Raw genomic sequence first — 18,483 nt, 5'->3', positions numbered from 1 at the left:
TAAACAGATCTGAGCAGAATCCATGCATCTCTACTGTATACTATATACTGTGTATTGTGCACTTAAACAAACCATTACAGGAGCCAGACATTGTCTTTTGGCTCGGACATAAGGGATTCGTTTTTTTGATGATCCTCAACCTTTAGGTGCAGCAGAAAGCCAGCTGTCTCTGTGTGTGCGCAGAAAATGAGATGGTGCTCCAACTTGTGCGTCTGTGTGTGTGAGAGACATCTCCGGAGACCTCTGGGTCATGTGGTTCTTCTTGTGCTTGTCTGGTGAAGTATAGTTCCCTCTGTTATCTTTCAGACCTCTTCTCTCTCTCTCTCTCCCTTTTTCTCTCCCCCTCTCCTCATTTCTATTTCCCACGCTGGGCTTCTCTCTTGCCTCATGTTTTGTGGAGACTCATATAGCTGCTGTGCATCCATCTGATATTGGAGGAAAACATCCAGTTATTTATCTTTTTCTTTCTCCAAACTTCCATGTGTTTGTGTGTTTTAAATGAGGTCTCTGTAGTAGTAGTGCAATGGGTTCTTATGTGCTTGGACCCCACTGGGTCATACACAGATCCTGCTGTGTTACTGGGGCCCCAACATTCTCCTCGGGGCATGTTTTACACAAATAGATTACAAACACACACACACGAACACACACACACACACGAACACACACACCTGGTTACCGGCCCCGTCTGACCCCTTTAGGAGAGGAAAGCCCACCTACATTGAGCCCAGGTTTAACCCTCTGTCCTGAGTGTCTGTCTTTACATCTGGTAGGGGTTACATATGACAGGGTCCAACAGGCTTTAAGCTGAGAGAGAGAGAGAGAGAATGAGAGAGAGAATATAGACATAAACTTTAGTGCACGTGGTAGAGGGTCAGATTTCATAAACGCACCTACTTCACACTATAGATCATGAAGTGTTTAATGCCTTTCTCAGCTTCAGCACATACACAGCAGAGGACATAGGAGAGGAAGCAGCTTGCATTACCGTCTTATCTGATTTATAACATCCAGTGCCTACTCTAAAACACAGACACAAGGCCAGTGAATTTGAATGCTCCAGTTGTCTAGGCTTCTAGTGCAAACACAAAGACAGCGGCTGTCTCTTAATGCGAAGAGTCTGGTCCATCTGACCCAGCAGTGGAAGTGGGGTGGGACAGGGAGGGAGAGAAGGAACACACTGAGCCTGAACACACTGAGCCAGTATCTGTATGCGCTGCACCTGTTCTTTTCCAATCTCGCAGCTCTACATGCTGGTATTGGGCAGCCCAGCTCATGCTTGTGCTGAACACTACACTGTGTGCTGAAAGCGTGAGCAAGACACTCTGACACCTGCTAAAAGAGAGAGAGCGAGAGAGAGCGAGCGAGCAAGCGCGAGCTCTCCCTCTCCACATCTGACTGGGAGGGAGCTGAATTTTGGACAAGGCATGGGTCATGCGATTAAAACAAAGAAATGCATCATCTTTCACAGGCCTCTGCTGCTCCCCGCCCTCTCTGTGTCTCTCACTCTCTCTCCCCCACCCTCCTTCTCAGTCTCTCTCTCTCTCTCTCTCTCTCTCTCTCTCTCTCTCCCTTTTCACACCATTCAGTGTCTGTGTGGGCATGGAAAAATACTGGCCAGTCCAGATCTCGACTGCCTGTCAGGGTGCCCTTAATTATATTTAAAGGCGTAATGTGTTCAGAACATGAGGAGGTGGACTGTCCGATACAACAGAAGATTTTCTCCTCCCCCTCCCCACTTCTGCTCTCCCTTGTGTCACTCTTCTATAGAAATTACACAAAGAGGATTTGCAAAAGAGAGGGCTTCCACTTAGAAGGCATTAAAACATCCCACAGAGATTGGTTAGCAGAGAAACAGGCAGTGCCTTAGCTTTAGCCTGCACTGATATTTAAAGACAACACTAGATAAGAGATAGATTAGCTGTCTGCCACACAGGCAGTCTGTACTAGTTACTGCACATGCCCCCTGAGTTTAGCCAAACACGCCGAAACCCCGATCCCCAGAGGCCATGGGAATCCCACATGCTCTTTACAGACCTTAACCGGCGAGGCCTGCTCTCTTAAATCTTTTAAAAGTCTTTTCTGAGAGTTTCCTCATGTTGCTTCATTTTATCTTTTATATACACACAATCTCTTGTTGCCTGTGCTATTTTATCATCAAACAAATAATAACAAAAAGCAGCACTTGCACAGGCAGCTGTAATTAATTACTATCGGGATCTTTTCAGGACGTGTGACAAAATAGCTTAAAGCAGGATATCCAGATTCAATAGTGAGAAAAATGTCACTGTGCTCTAAATATACTTATGAGGCACTGTTCTAATGATCTGTCCATGACCTTGGGTCCAGTAAAATGTAATCTAGTAGCACTCTCACAGGCAGGGGGCACCATTGCTCTCTCTCCCAGAGATCCAGCTGGGCAGCCCAAGGTCAGAATAAGCATTTGTGGATGGATATGATGACTTTAGTCAGGACCACAGGCAGTGAAGCAGCTAATCTGTATCTAAAAGAAACATTGCCAGTGTTGTGAGCAAGTCTTGTCTGAGCTCAAGGAATGCGATAAGAGGAAAATGGTTGAATGCTGTCTGAGGGAAGCATGAACCCCTGAGCTGCTGTGACCTGGAAAGCAGGGTGATGGTCCTCCTGTCCTGTGTATGAACTGCTTAACTGTCTCTGCTCCACGTCTCTTTACCTCCCCTAAGCCCCATTAGAGATCAGTTTGACAAACTCTTTGCCTCTTTTCCCTCTCTCACGCAGCCACTACACGGCTGATCTGACAGCGATCGTGAACACAGCGATAGTGAACACTGCAGTGGGTGTGGGAGAGAATGAATAATGTGTGGTAGTAAATGTAGTACAGTTAATTCTTTCTCTGATCAGAGCTCTATGAATAGAACAGTTCAGCCCGAGCTTTCGGTTCAGACCTTTCTGTCAAACATCTGCAGGACACTCCACTTTTTGCACCTTAAACATGCCACCTGATTACAGAGGAAGGAGAATTCTTAGCGGGCCATCAGACAGCACAATCGCCACACCATCTCTACCTTCATACCATCTCTACCTTCATACCATCTCTACCTCCATACCATCTCTACCTTCATACCATCTCTACCTTCATACCATCTCTACCTTCATACCATCTCTACCTCCATACCATCTCTACCTTCATACCATCTCTACCTCCATACCATCTCTACCTCCATACCATCTCTACCTTCATACCATCTCTACCTTCATACCATCTCTACCTTCATACCATCTCTACCTTCATACCATCTCTACCTCCATACCATCTCTACCTCCATACCATCTCTACCTTCATACCATCTCTACCTTCATACCATCTCTACCTTCATACCATCTCTACCTTCATACCATCTCTACCTCCATACCATCTCTACCTCCATACCATCTCTACCTTTCTACCTTCATACCATCTCTACCTTCATACCATCTCTACCTTCATACCATCTCTACCTTCATACCATCTCTACCTCCATACCATCTCTACCTCCATACCATCTCTACCTTCATACCATCTCTACCTTCATACCATCTCTACCTCCATACCATCTCTACCTTCATACCATCTCTACCTCCATACCATCTCTACCTTCATACCATCTCTACCTTCATACCATCTCTACCTTCATACCATCTCTACCTTCATACCATCTCTACCTCCATACCATCTCTACCTCCATACCATCTCTACCTCCATACCATCTCTACCTTCATACCATCTCTACCTTCATACCATCTCTACCTTCATACCATCTCTACCTTCATACCATCTCTACCTCTATACCATCTCTAATTCTCACACGGTTTTGAATAAATGAAAACATGAGCCAGAGAAGGATGAAATTGAAAAAGAGCAAAAAGAAAAACCCCTCTTTATCTCTAGAGGCCTAAAGAGCTTAGGCAGTGCTAATCTTTACTGCCCTCCTTCCTCCCTCTTGCTCTTCATGCCCAGTCTGCCTCTCAGATCAAAGTGCCCCTCTACCTTTGCACTTTGCTCCTCAATTAGACGGATTAGTATCAAATAGAGTTTTGATTTGCTCCCCGTTGTGACACCCTCAGTAGGCAAGAAGTGTTAAAGGGAGAGAGAGTATTTGAATGGTCTAGCTTCTAGCAGGGTTAGGGGGGGCATTAGAGGGGTACCTGGGAGGGGAGGTGTAGAGGGTAGGAAGAGGAGCCACATGGAAAGAGGCCCCCTTAATGTTGGGGCCCCGGAAACATGCGTTAATGGGTGGTGAGAAAATTCTTGTAGAACAAAAGGCAGCGGCTCTTATGCTCTGCTCGCCGTGCACTTAGAGCATGTGCAGACGTGGGTGCGGGTGCCTGCCAAGTGACTTCATAAGAGGAGTGCTTCACCCCTAATGAACGCAAAGCTTCAATTAAAAGATTTGCTCTCAGCCTTTAAAGTCACTTTGGGACTTTTGTGTGTGTGTGTTGTGTGTCTATGGTAATAAAGCAAGACGTGCATAACAAGCTGTTGGTTGACAGAAAGCTCTGAAAGTTTAGCTGAATGAAGGGAGTCGCCGGAGCTCCAACATAAATCAAGCAGTTTATTTGGGAGGGCTAAATTACTGGAAATCTGTCGACAGCTTTCATTGTTATTGTTTCATTCAAGTCCAACTGCAGTTTCAGTCCACAGGTGGACAATGTGGGAAGAGGAAGCACTACACAAATGAACAAATAACCTTTTGTGTTTTATAGTAATTGTGCTATTGTAATGTAAAACAGGACTAAATGTTAGGTTTCAGTAAAAGGAAATTATTACCTCATGGCCTCTGCGGTCATGTCACTCAATTGTATGATGGACAGAATAGTCACGATGGGAACAATTTAGCTTTGACAGTCACTTGTGGTCAGTAGCAGTTGCAGAACTGCACCAGCTGCAGCAATTCAAGAAACAGCAACAAAATAATGGCTAGGTTTCAGGGCCCACAGCAGGTTCATGTCAACCAGGTGTATTAACCTAATATATCCAGACAATCTACAGTAAACAATGAATGAAACAAAGTGTGAGTCAGAAAAAAAACCCTGAAGCCAAAACGTTGAGTTGTGGAAGACCTGCACGTATCCACCAGTGAGACGCTTGCATCATTCCTTACGTTAAGTCCATTAGGGACCTCATGACACATTGGGAAGTGCTTGGTCTGCCAGCGCGAAAGAGGAAATGACAGAAAGCGAGCTCAGTGTCGTATTTCATGCAGAGCCAGTGATGCATTGTTAGTGAGTCATAGGCGATGCTGCAACTTCCTACAAGCAGTGAAAGCAGACGTTTTTTGAGGTTGGTGGACCAAAATGCTTTTGGGCTGTTGTCATGTGTGCATATGCGTGTGAAGTGTGTGTGGCGCGTGTGAGACACTGTGTAAACAGTGGTGAAGGATTCGCTGGGATTCTCCCAGCGAAGTAGTGCGTGTGTCTGAACGCGTCTCTGTCTCCTCAGGCTAACACTTGTGTGGCTCAAACAGTGAGTCACCGTCTGTGTCTGGAGGATCTTGGCCACCTCAGACCGGCTCTAACTGGGCTAATAAACCTGTCTCCTTTGCCTCCTGGGTGAGGGGAGACCTGCAGTCTGACTGCCATTCCAGGTCCTAATGGTGTGGCTTGAACAATTCCAAAATTGTTGCCATCACCTTGAGCAATGGTGCTCTAAGTTAGACTAAACTTACTGTTGTTGTAAGATGCCATTGCTCTGGATCGCATCTGTGCTTATGCTAAGCTATCCTCTCCAAGCAACTGTATTGCCTGGAGACACAAACACAGGACAATGGAAGCATCCCTTCAATCTGGGAAGACAGACATGTTTAAATACAAGCCAGCCATTTTCCCTCAGTCAATCTAATTAAAGTAAAATGCCCAGTGTTGCATAAAAACCTACAGTGCTAAATGAACTCTTACAGTGTTCATTTTGTCCAGCTATAGGCCACAGTTAAGACACCAGACATGGCTAAGGTAGCTAGCTAGCAGGTACATGGATCATGCCATTTTACTAATAATCCCACAGCCCTTTCTTCAGAATGCTGAGATAGGCCAGGCTGCTATAGGCCAGTCCCTGTAGTTGCAATAGTAAATTTAATTTAGATGTCTTGTCAGATGTCATTTTGCTAATAGACCTACATAGAATTGCATTCAAAATCTTTCAAAATATAACCATAAAGGGTCGTAGGCCTGTTCACAGCAGTGAGTCCCTACAGATATACAGTAATGTATAAAAAAGCCTACAGAGGTTGATGTTTTCATTTTCCTTTATTTATGAAATATCTTTGTATTTCTTTTTATCTGTTCACTTTTTGATTCCCCCTTTGATACCACTTGTTCTTAGGGCTTGACTGCACTCCAGTGCATATTACTGTTAGCCAAAACCAAACATGAATTAAAAGAACAATCCTTTGCAAGACAAGGTTGCATGTCTGAGCCTTGACCTCACACACAAAGAGCACACTGACCACACAAGTGTAGCAGGGAAATAATGATAGACCCAGATGTATGTTGTGTTAGTCTTTACCTGTTAGTGAACTTCTGTGTTGACCAAACCCATTTCCCAACAATGACATCAAGGAGTTGTATGATAATAAGCAGCCAGATGTTTGGAATCTCCAGTGAGAAATCCATGCTTCCTGTGACAAAGCAGAAATCATCCTTACAAAGGAGTGACTGTTTAAAGAGACAGATAAAGTCTGACACACATTTATGCATGCAGACAACTCACAAACGGTCACATCATTCTTGCAATCATGATCCTTAGGAATGGGTTACAACTGGAAAAGTTGGAAAGTTTGAAAACTGGAAAATCTATTTCCCTACATGGAAACATGGTAGCAAATATTGTCTTGACTATCAGTGCTACAAAAGCAGATGGCTACTTCAACTTTGTCTTATGTATCATTTTGTTCACCACAGGAACAACTAAAGGAAAGACTTGTAGATATTAGTCTGCAGAAGGCGCAGAGGCTTGGCATGAGAAGAGAATGTGTCACACCAGACAGAGTCAAAGCAGACCTGCAACGGTCAGTGACAGAGACCTGTACAGTGTCACACGAACCAAGACTTCTCCAGCCTGCCATGATGTCCAGCTAACCACCCAGACATACCCTGCTTCAACCTTGCATGCTGAAATGGCTGACAGGAAATCAATGCACTAGGGTTTAGAAATTATTATTATTATTATTATTATTATTATTTTAATGCACATTTTCAGTAACAGCACTTTGAGTACAGTGTACATAGTGTACATCATGGGGAGATTTCTGCACTCTTCACTGCACTGTCCCTACTGTTTCTTTGAGCTGAACCATAGTCCATAGTAAGACAGCTTTAATATCCGGAGCTCTCCATATCATGGTAGTCAGTGTCAAATATTAATTCACTGGTGGAACTACTGTCTTGTGTAAGGGATACTGCATTCTTTAAAAAATTAAAAGTTAAAACAATGCCATTCTGAATGGGTTCAGACTTTGTGAGTTTCTTTTCATGACTAGGTGTGCACACCCTGTCAGAAAATACAGCATCAAAGTCTCATTAAACATGAGTTAAACATTGCCTGGCTGGGGCATGGGGACAGAGAGTTTTATAAAGCATGCTTTGATGATTGAAGGAAGAATGGTTGAACTCACTTGCATTGGTTCTCCCACTGAAGGCCTGCTGTTACGTAAATGTTTGGAGAGTAAAGAATGGGAAAAAGGTTGAGATCAGCCCACTGTTTACACCGTCATCAAGGAGAAATCTGCCCATTCATAAAGAGGATGGCAAATATTCAAACACACCCCTTGATTTACCATTATAACATTCTCCATCAAACACCAGCTGATAGTACTGCTACTGGTTATCTTGAGAATTCCATAACCTTCCTGACAGTCATACATATATAGCAGAGCAGTCAAATGATGTGAATGTGTGTCTGAGTATGGTGGCTCAGAGGACAAGTGTGCATTGTTGGGGTCATGGAGATCAGTGACTGAGATGCATCTTTGAAACACCTCAGTGACTCCATGTTCTTTATGTTCTTGACTCAGGCCTTAGAGTTTCCTGCCGAGCTCAAGAGAGGACTCCATGCTAAGTAGGAAATTAATTTTGTGAAGTTGCACCATGCATGGCCATGTGGGGGTTGTCCGGCCGACTGGTCAGTGGCCTGTCCGCTCAGGAGGGCAGTGTAAATCTCTGGGGCCTTAGCTGCTACCTGCTGGGTTGGTGCCATGGGGCGTGTATCACTCAGCAGCCTGCGGTGGGCCATGTTTGGAGAAAGTCTTAACTGCTTTGTTGTGCAACTAAAAGGTTTTGGCTGCGGTAAAAAGGCAAGAAAGGTCAGTATTGTGCTTAAGAGTCTCTCTTACTTGCAAACTAAAGCACAGACTCAAGCATTAGCAGCTATATGACAATAACCAAAGCTTTTTCATGTTTTTATATATATTTGTGTGTGTGTGTGTGTTTGTGTCTCTGCTCCACTGCACCCCAAATGGACATGTCCTGGCTTAGTCTCGCAAAGGTGAGCCTCGCCTGACCTCTGACCTTTGACCCCTCAGCTAATGCTGCCTCATACTTTCTGGATTTTATTTGACATTTAGGATCACCCACTTGTTTTCCCAATTCAGTGGACATCCCCCTCTTCTCAAAGAGACAAAAGGAAGAGCTTTCTAAGGTGATCATTACATTTCTCTTTGTCAACATGTTTAACAAGGAACAGAGCAACATCTGGCTTGAATCACATCTTTTAATACAGGCACATTAGGCAAAAGAGGTGGAGAATCATGCTAATGATGCCATGAGCCAGGACTTAAAAACTTCATTTCAATTTATATTTCAGTTTATATCAAGCTTCATCAAAACTTTCCAGATCAGTGACGGACATCGTGTGTCAGAGCCAGGTAATTCCAGTAAGGCTAGATGTAAATTTATTCTAAATGACCTTGCCAATCTGGGTGAGTGCAGGACTTGATTGTTTTGGACTGGGCCTGCAATGAGTGCAGAGGCTCTGACAACTGCAATGCATTGCCCCATGGAAACAGAAAGCAAAAAGGAGGCTGAAAATGAATGAAATCAGGAACACATCACCGCACGGGGCTACAGCTGCAGCTGACACTGGGAAGTACTTTGTCATTGATTTTCAGCATTTTCCAGTCTAGAGCAACTGCTCTTTGGTTCTCAGGTAGGGGAATCCAGGCATGTAGATGTAGTTGCAGATAAACATAAATTAATAATTTAACCTAAAAATGTTATCAAGGCATGAAATCTAATTTGTAGGCATATTGCTCATTGACTCTCTTTTATTTTGATTCCTTTTGCATGTTTACTTACAGTTTTCAGGAGTTGCTTGTTATTGTCTTACAGTTCTTAAAGCTCACTTATCGAAGCTATTACCTGTGAGATAAGGGTCAAACCTCTCAGCTTGACACCACACATCCTGGAGCTTCTGAGTCTTTCTGGAACAATGCCAGAATTTTAGGGAAACGGGACTTCCCCAGGTCCCAGTTCAGTGGGATTTTTGATCCCACAGTTTGGACATCATTAATCATTAAAGGATCAAAGACACTGTCTGGATATTCCCAGAGGGTATATAGATTTTTCTTTTTTCTTTTTTTTCTCTCATGGTGGCCTGTCCAAATCAACATGATCCATACAACTACAGAATAACTAAATATATAAAGACATAATTTTGATAATCCAACTATATAAACTCTTTACAAAGCTGTTCCATCACAAAACATAGGATAAATCTTATAATCACTTTATACTGCCTTGTCCAGTACCATTTGATTAATTGGCAATTAATTTGCCAAAATTTCAACAGTGATTAATGCTCACGAGACAATGAATAAACCCTGTTTACTAGTATCACTCTTAGTAAGTTAGCCAATCAGCCAGTCACACCTTTAAAATTCTAAATCAGTGTTTTTCTCACTGCCTGTAGAGAGTAAGTGTTGAGAAACCAACTCAAACAATGCAATCTGGTGAGTTGGACAGCTGGTGAATCCTGCATCTAGTTGTGAGTCCTTGTCAGTGACCAGAAGACCAGCAGGACTAAAGGAACACAGGAACATAACTTCAACTTCTGAAGTTTGGCTTCATCTTTTTCTTCACAACGTTACAGTTTAGAATTTTAAGTACATCTAGTTCTAGTTGTACTGCTAATGAAAATTATACTCCAGATAATAGAAATGATATTTTAAATTTGCAATCATTAGCCACAATACAGAAGCTACAGAGCATGAATCAACCACTTAGGTTCTTGTTCTGAAACAATGTTCTGCATTGTACTAATTGTGTGCTAATAGTCCTAATACCACTTGCATCTGACTTCTCTGTCCTCCATATGAATGCTATTACTTGCTGTTTTACTTTAGGTCTAATATGGATCTGGATCCTTTCTTCATACCATCACAATTTGTCCTGAAGTTGACTATTCTGCATCTGACCACATTCATAAACCAAACAATCACACAACAACAGTGTGAGAAAATCCAAGTTTAAGGAAAAAGTACAATGGGGTCCAGATCTTCCTGTCAAAATCTGTACAAAGCTTTAAACAACTCTGAAAATGTGATGCTATGACAGATGTATGGATAATGAATGATGTTTTTATTGTGGCATAAACATGCTTATAAATCTGTACATATGTAGTTGGCAGTCTTATAGGCCTTTGGTATCAGTGAGACCAAAAATTCCTTGACAAATCAGTGTAACCCAGCTGCATAAGCACCCAGGGAATTCTTACTCCAGTAGTACATTCAAAACAATGTCATGGATGGAACTGTTTTAAACATTATAGATGAATATGGCAAAGTTGTTTCTTTCATTCATGCAAACTTCTCATTTTCTGTGTGATGTTCAGTGAAACCTTGTTGATCCAGAAACTAATGACTTTAATTTCACTGGTCTATTCATGCAGTTCCAATGCTGTCCCTTCCACCATAAAATCACATTCATACTGTGACAAATGAGCTCAGCACACCATGTTCCTGACACCCTGTTTAGGCCATCATTAACTTCAGATGGACTGAATGAGGAGACTGGAAGTGACCCCAGAAGCTCAGAACTGTGGTCCAGAGAAGCTGTAGCAGTGAGCATGGTGCGATCCTGAGGCCCAGCTAGCACTGGGCTGAGAATTAAATGTTGATTGCAGGACTTTCTCTGTTTATGGCTGGTCTCTGCCATTTACCACTACGAGGGAAGCTGGTGAGCCATGCTGTGCAACATTTAATGCAAAACCCAAAGGAAGAGTCTCCTGTAGGTGTGTTTTACTGTCTGACTAGTTAACCAGGCTTTTCAACCCACAGGACAGTGGGCCAAGGCCAAAGCCTCAGTCACGAGTCGTTGTATGGCAGGCTAGAAGTTGGCGCTGGAACAACAGAAGCTTTCACAGCACATTAACACTACAAGACTACAAATTCTCTGTGTTAGTAAACAAGGCACTGCACTATTTGGGTTGTACTAAATTCTGGCAACATGCTGCCCTGAGCTTTTTCCTTCTTGATCTGTTTCCTCTGAGATCACATGTTGTGTTACGTCACTGGATCTTTGTGGCTAATGACCCAAAAATTGGCAGTTTACAAAAGCACATTTACATTTATAGCATGTAACAGACACTTTTATCCAGAATGACTTACAAAAGAGCTTCCTCATCTTCTCATAGAATGCATCCTAACCAATAAAATAGAATAAAGTCCAAGATACCATAGAACTAAGATACTGCAGGATACAATAGTCAATGCTGATACTTAAAATGAGCATAAGTGTAAGTCCAAACAAATAAATGCTAAGAGGGTTTAATAAATCAATCAATTAATCTGTAGTAGTAGTAATTCAGGATGTTACGAGACAATGCAATATTTAAATTTCAGAATTAGTGGTCATTTAAATACTGCACAAATAGATGAGTCTTCAGACTAGTTTTGAAGCAAGGGAGCAAGGGAGGGACAGTGGAAGTTCATTCAACCATCTGGTAGCAAGGTCAGAGAAGAGTCTTGATGCTTGTCTTTGATAAGATTTTAAAGAATGATGTTTCAAGTTGAGTGATACTTGAAGTTCAAAGTGCTCAAGGCACATATCAAACTTTCAACATTGCCATCATGTAGAGAGGGGCTGGTCCATTCTTGGCTTTGTAGGTGAACATCAGGGTTTTACATCTGATGCATGCAGCTACTGGAAGTCAGTGAATGGAATGCAGCAGTGGAGTTACATGCTTTGGAAGATCGAAGACCAGCTATGCTGCTGCATTCTGGGTCAATTGCATTGGTTTGTAGAGGAACATCAACAAGTAACAAGTTGCAGTTGTCAAGCTTTTAGCTGACAAGAGACTGAACACAGCTTCCTGAAGAGAAAGGGTTGAATCCTTTGCAAGTTGCAAAGGAAAAACCTGCATGACCAGGTCAGCTTTGAAACACGGGTCGAGAATGATAATTGGTAATCCAGTTACACCAAAGCTGCATTTAGTTTCAGACACAGTGACCAGAGAGTTCTCTAAGTTCACAATGAACTCTAACTAAGTTCATTGTGAGGATCAGGAATTCAGAGGATGTACAGAAGCTCAGTCTTACTGGGATGGTGAGCCATCATCCTTGACTTGATGCCAGTCAGTTTGAAGCCAGACTTTTAGGATCCTGGAGCTGGTTCTAGGAGAGACAATAGACTTCTTCTTCAAGAACTTTTGAGAGGAGTGGTACCAGTTTGTACTTGCATATGTCAGAGCTATCAAGAGACAGATTGGTACCACCCTGGTGATCCTGAATGCAGTAGGCACATGTACTGAGGATAAGGAGTTGTTAATGGTGGTAGTGATGAATGGAAGCACACTTCAAGAACCAGTCTGATCCTGTTCCTTCCATTCTTTTCCAATCTGGCAGGTTGGCTTGCTGGATATCAGGATTTGAAGGATCTGGTCTACGCAGAGAGTATAAAACAAGTCAGAGAGTTCAATGTAGGGGTGTGAATACTGGTGGGAGGAATGAGAACAGAGGAAAGGTTATGTAGGTTATGACCTTTAATGATTGTATATTTTTCCTCATTTTCATGAAAGTTGTTTAAAAAAATGACCTTTGCTCCTGCTTGGTTGGCTATTCCTAGTCCAAAGCCTGAACCTGCTCTCTGACTGAGGTGCTGAAGCCCACCCTGGAGGGAGGGAGCTGGAAGTACCCATCTGTGTTGAAGTTAGGACGTCTTACCAGCTCCACACTGCTGACCACTCCTGCACCTCAAGAAGCCAAGTGCTCTGTGCTCTGGGCACTGGGATGGGGAATGTTTACACACCTGGGGTATTAATGGGGCCTGCTGGGCAGAGTCCTTAGAGAGAGGTATGAGTGGGAGCTGGGGGTAGGGGGCTCGGGAAGTTATATAGAGACAACAGGGCTTTATGACAATCCCATGATATGGTTGTTTATGTTCTGGCAGTGTCAGTATGTGTGATGAGCCCACTGATCTTCAGAGTGAGCAATGAGTTTGAAGTGGCTTGCATGGGATACTGCAGCAAGACAGCTATGAATCTTGATGCAGTACCCCATGCTGATGAATATCAGAGAATGAAATTCATTCAGTTACATTTTAAGGCTGTGTCAATTAATTTATCTATGTAACTGCGTGGATTAATTTTTTTTTGTCTTGGACGTGTGTAGTAACACAATAGAATGAATAAGAGTGAAGGAATGAGAATAGACACCAGCCTCCTGATTTGGGCCCTAGAGAGCCGATTGGGATGAACAGTATCTAAGGGTCATCAGACTACAAGAGACACTTCACTACATTACAGTCATGGCTCAAATTTGCTCAAAGTTTTGCCTAAGAACACTGCCATGGATAACGAATGGTATCAAAGCATTCTCTAATAGCAACTTCTCCCAATGATCCAGGAGCAATTTAGTGATGAACGATGCTTTTTCCAGCATGACGGAGCACAATGTCACAAGGCAAAAATGATAACTGAGTGGCTTGGTGAACAAAACATTGAAATTTTGGGACCAAGTTTCAAGTTTCAAGTTTGGTTTATTCGTCACATACATAGTCATACACAGTGAAATGGTGGAGAGTGCTCTGTCCAAACTGAGGAAAAGAAAACGGGTGCATAGAGAAATATAGATATTCTCTATATGTGAAATATATATATATGCAAGATAAATATATATATTCTATGTATGTACAAAATATATTAACGTATGTACAATATATGTATATTATGATTATATACACAATGTACAATGTATATGGTTGTGTATATATGTACACAATCTACAGAATGTACAGATCCATTTCGTATAACATATCTACAGTTGTTGTGTAACAAGGTAATTGAATATAAATATATATATACAGATATACAGTTATGTTACATGGTGGTGGTGGTCCCCACAGTTTATCAGTTTCCCTGATTCAGGGCCCGAATGGCCTGTGGGAAGAAGCTCCTCTTCAGCCTCTCTGTCTTGGTCTTCAGGGAGCGAAAGCGCCTCCCTGACCTCAACAGAGAGAAGAGTCTATTGTTGGGATGGGTGGGGTCCTTCACAATTCTCCTGGCCGTGGTCTGGCACCGCTTGTAGTAGATGGTCTGCAGGTCAGGAAGTTCCGTGTGAGTGCTGCGCTCTGCTGAACGCACTACCCTTTGGAGTGCTTGTCTGTCCTGCTTGGTGCTATTCCCAAACCAGACTGAGATGTTCCCCGTGAGGATGCTCTCGATAGTGCAGGTGTAGAAGTTCCGCAGTACTTTGGAGGGCAGTCTGAAGTCTCTTAGGCGTCTGAGGTGGTAAAGACGCTGACGAGCCGCCTTTGCCAGGGAGTTGGTATGGCGGGACCAGGACAGGTCCTGCGAGATGTGAACACCAAGGTACCTGAAACTATCTACTCTCTCCACCGTGGTTCCACTGATCCTCACAGGTTGGTAGTGCCGCTCCTGCTTCTTGCTGCAATCCAGAATCAGCTCCTTTGTCTTACTGACGTTTAGGAGGGCCAGGAAACTCCTCAGATCTCAATCCCACTGAGAACCTGTGGTCAATCCTCAAGAAGAGGGTGAACAAACAAAAACACAGAAACTGTGATCAACTCCAAGCACTGATTAAGCAAGATTTTGCCCAGAAACTGATACCCAGCATGCCAAGGCGAATTGCAGAAGTCATAAAAAGAAGGGTCAACACTGTAAATATTAAGTCTTTGTTTAAACTGGATGTATTTCTCAATAAGAACTAAAAAAAAAAAAACAATTTATGAATTGGTTATAATTGTACCACTATACCAAATAAACCTTTGACAAAAACTGAGGCAGTGAATTTTGTGAAAACCAAAGTTTGTGACAGTCTCTAAACCTTTGGCCATGACTGTAGTCTCAATAACATCACCTTCTCATGGTGAGGAAAAACAAAACACAACCAATCAACTCCAAGAAAAAAAAAAAAGAGCAGATACATTGTCATAACCGTGATGTTTCTCATAAAGCCCCTGCCCTGTTCCACACAAAAACAGCAGTGCCTCTGGCCTTAGAGCAGAACAAACTGAAGACCTGCCTGAGACCAAACATTATTTGGAGCCTCTCTCTCTCTCCTCATCTCTCTAACACACACACACACACACACACACACACACACACACACACACACACACACACACACACACACACACACACACAGAGGGCAGACTGTTTGGACGGACTGGGGGGAGGCACTGGCAATGGAGCACATCACTTATTTTCCCAACCTAGTGAAATGGAACATGTAAGCTCATGCGGTGGTTTGCAGCGTGAGGGGAAATTATAAAGATGATGATGATGGTGACAACGATGATGATATTAATGATGATGGAAAGTTGGAGAACCACGAAGCGGACACGAGTCATCATCCCTGATGCCCCACCCCCATCCCTCACTGGCTACCACCAGATGCTGACACCTCAACACCAAGACCAAGCCTACATGTTAAGTCCCACAACAACATTTCAATTTCCATCAAGTATTTGAGGTTATGCAAAATCTTCTGGTTCTCCAGGATGCAAGAACATATAGTGTGTTGTCTTAAATTACAGAAAATTCTCAGATGACATCAAATTTAGCTGTTACAGGATGTATGAAACTAGTGGTGTTGCTTTGAAGCTGGTTCACCCTGTGAGAACAATGTTTTAATGCGTTTCTCACAACACAGACCGGGGTTAATGAGCTAAAGATCTTCCTGTCTATGGGTCAGCACCTAAAGGGGTGTGGGTGGCTGGCTGGGTGGTTGTGCGCATGTGTATGTGTTCATGTTCTGAAATGGGGGATGTTAGAACTTCACGTTATTACAGCAGAACCTAGTGGTTCTGTTTGTTTATTTTATTTTTGTATTTTATGAAATTAATAAAAGGCAAGTTGCAGGAGAAACTGAAAACTCAAAATCAACTCTCACAAAAAGAAAATGAACATATATTTAATATAATAAAACAAATTTCCATTTTATATTCAGTTTTTCATAATGTCTCAGTTTACATGACTATAGTGTTGAAACAATGCAACTTTATGGGGCACTATTAAAGCTAACAATGTTCCAGATGTTATATGAGTAAATCCAGTATGTTCTTTGATCACTGAGCATGATTCATGGCAGTCAGTGAAGTGATGTGATATAATGACTCCAAATGATTAATTGTGATCTTTTACAGCTGTTTGGACATAAAAGCTACATCCTGCATCTAAAGATTGTGTTTAAGAATTTGTGACATCTTCTTAGACTAAGCATGTATAAGACCAAACCACAGATGTGCACTGGAAGAGTGGCTGTCTGTGACGTAAGTTATTACTGATAAGGCAAAGTTGACTTTGACACAGATCATTATTTACATTTCTCAAGGTGACTAATACAACAAGTGACATTAAATGTATTTCACCAAAGCGGTTTGCATGCAACAACCTTTTGAAAGTCAGAAGATTCCTGGTGAGTAATTCTAGCAGTTCCCTACACCCCATCAATCATCTGATGGAACTCAAAACATCACCTTATTCTAAAAAAAAAACAACAAACAAACAAACAAACAGATGTACATATTTATATTTGAAGTTATTTTTAAAGATATTTGTATATAAAAAGAGAACCAAATTGAATTAGTAGTAAGTAGTACTTCTGAATTAGTAGTAAGCGGTACAAGTTTATATATGAAAAAGTAGATATTTAATTCATAATTCATTCCATGGGGTCCAATATGCTGGAGCTGTACCCTTAAAACCTCTACATTGATGACATTTGTGGTATTGCTGCATGCACATTAGAAGAGCTCCCACTGTTCATTCCAAGTTCCAACCCAGCTCTTGAATATACATGGAATGTAGCATGTCCTGGCCTGAGGGTGTTTTTTTGGATGTTTCAGTGAAATTAAATATCACCATCTATTATAAACCTACAGACTCTCACTTCTATTTACAATATAATTCCTCACACTCCAAGGCCTGCAAAAACTCAATCCCTTACTCACAGCTACTTAGACTTAAATGCATTTTCCATGAGAGTGAAGACTTCCTCCAGAAAAGTATAGAAATGTGTAAATATTTTAACAACCGTGTGTATCCTAAGGAAGTTGTAGGTGTTTTACCTTTTCAGGGAGTGGATGCACTGACCTATAAACAATCTACTGTTAAGACAACAAGAATTCCTTTGTTTCTGACTTGCCATCTGTCAAATAAAACAGTAGCTCATATTATACAGCTCAGAATCCTCCAGGATGATGCAGAGACTGCATCTCTTTTTAAGGATTGTCCACTCATCTCCTACAGACGAGTGAAAAACATCACAGACATGCTCATCCAGAGTCAGATAAATGAGCACTCAGATAATAACTACGGTACTGCAGCCTGCAACACAGCCAATAAAATAACTGGCGCAAAAGGATCAGCTGCTATCACCCACTCTTTTGGGAGTTGTCTACTGCAAGACATTTAACTTGCAAGACATTTTGAATGTCGCTCCCTCTCTCTTTATATATATATATATATATATATATATATATATATATATATATATATATATATATATATATTACACACACAGTTATGTGCAAAATAGTAGCAGTGTGTTTAACACAACTGAGAAAAATCTCAATCCTCATAATAGCATTTATTTCCATATACACAAAGTCACTGGGAGAACTGCACATTCAATTCCAAATGAAAATATAAACGAAATAATTTTTAAACTGAAAATGAAGAAAAAAGAATAATGGGCTGTTAAAAAAATAGCAGCGTCTTCATTTTCATTTACAAACTTGATTATTTACAGTATAAACTGAAAGTTTATATGTGAAGGCGTCTTCTGATTGTTGCAGCACTCACAGGTAACTGAAAATCTTTTTTGATTTCCCTGGAGCTGATCATTGGATGCTTCTTTGCCATTCTTGTTATTCTATGATCTACGCGGATGGTAGCGTTTCTTTTCCTACCACGTTTCGGGTTTTGTTTGCCATTTTAAAGCATTTGAGATCCTTTTAGCTGAGCAGTCAATTATTTTCTGCACTTCTTTATATGTTTTCCCCTCTCCAATCAAC

At 41.8% G+C, this 18,483-nt stretch overlaps 1 long non-coding RNA gene across 2 annotated transcripts in view; it reads left to right on the top strand.

Moving 5' to 3' along the window:
- The window catches only part of LOC145659923 (uncharacterized), a 50,042-nt gene extending 33,268 nt beyond the window's left edge, over positions 1-16,774 (top strand). Inside the window, exons 2-3 of one of the 2 annotated variants that reach the window (XR_014126095.1) lie at positions 6,916-8,650; positions 8,816-16,774. This is a non-coding gene — a long non-coding RNA (uncharacterized LOC145659923). Of the gene's footprint in view, positions 1-6,915 lie in introns of both variants that reach the window. The other variant, XR_014126094.1, reaches the window with a different exon arrangement.
- Positions 16,775-18,483: the final 1,709 nt, after the last annotated feature.

Source organism: Electrophorus electricus, chromosome 11, assembly GCF_041902795.1.
Source record: "Electrophorus electricus isolate QZ-2024a chromosome 11, ASM4190279v1, whole genome shotgun sequence".
Classification (NCBI taxonomy): domain Eukaryota; kingdom Metazoa; phylum Chordata; class Actinopteri; order Gymnotiformes; family Gymnotidae; genus Electrophorus; species Electrophorus electricus.
Note: the sequence above shows the minus strand (reverse complement) of the source record. Positions and strands in the feature narration are given on the sequence as shown.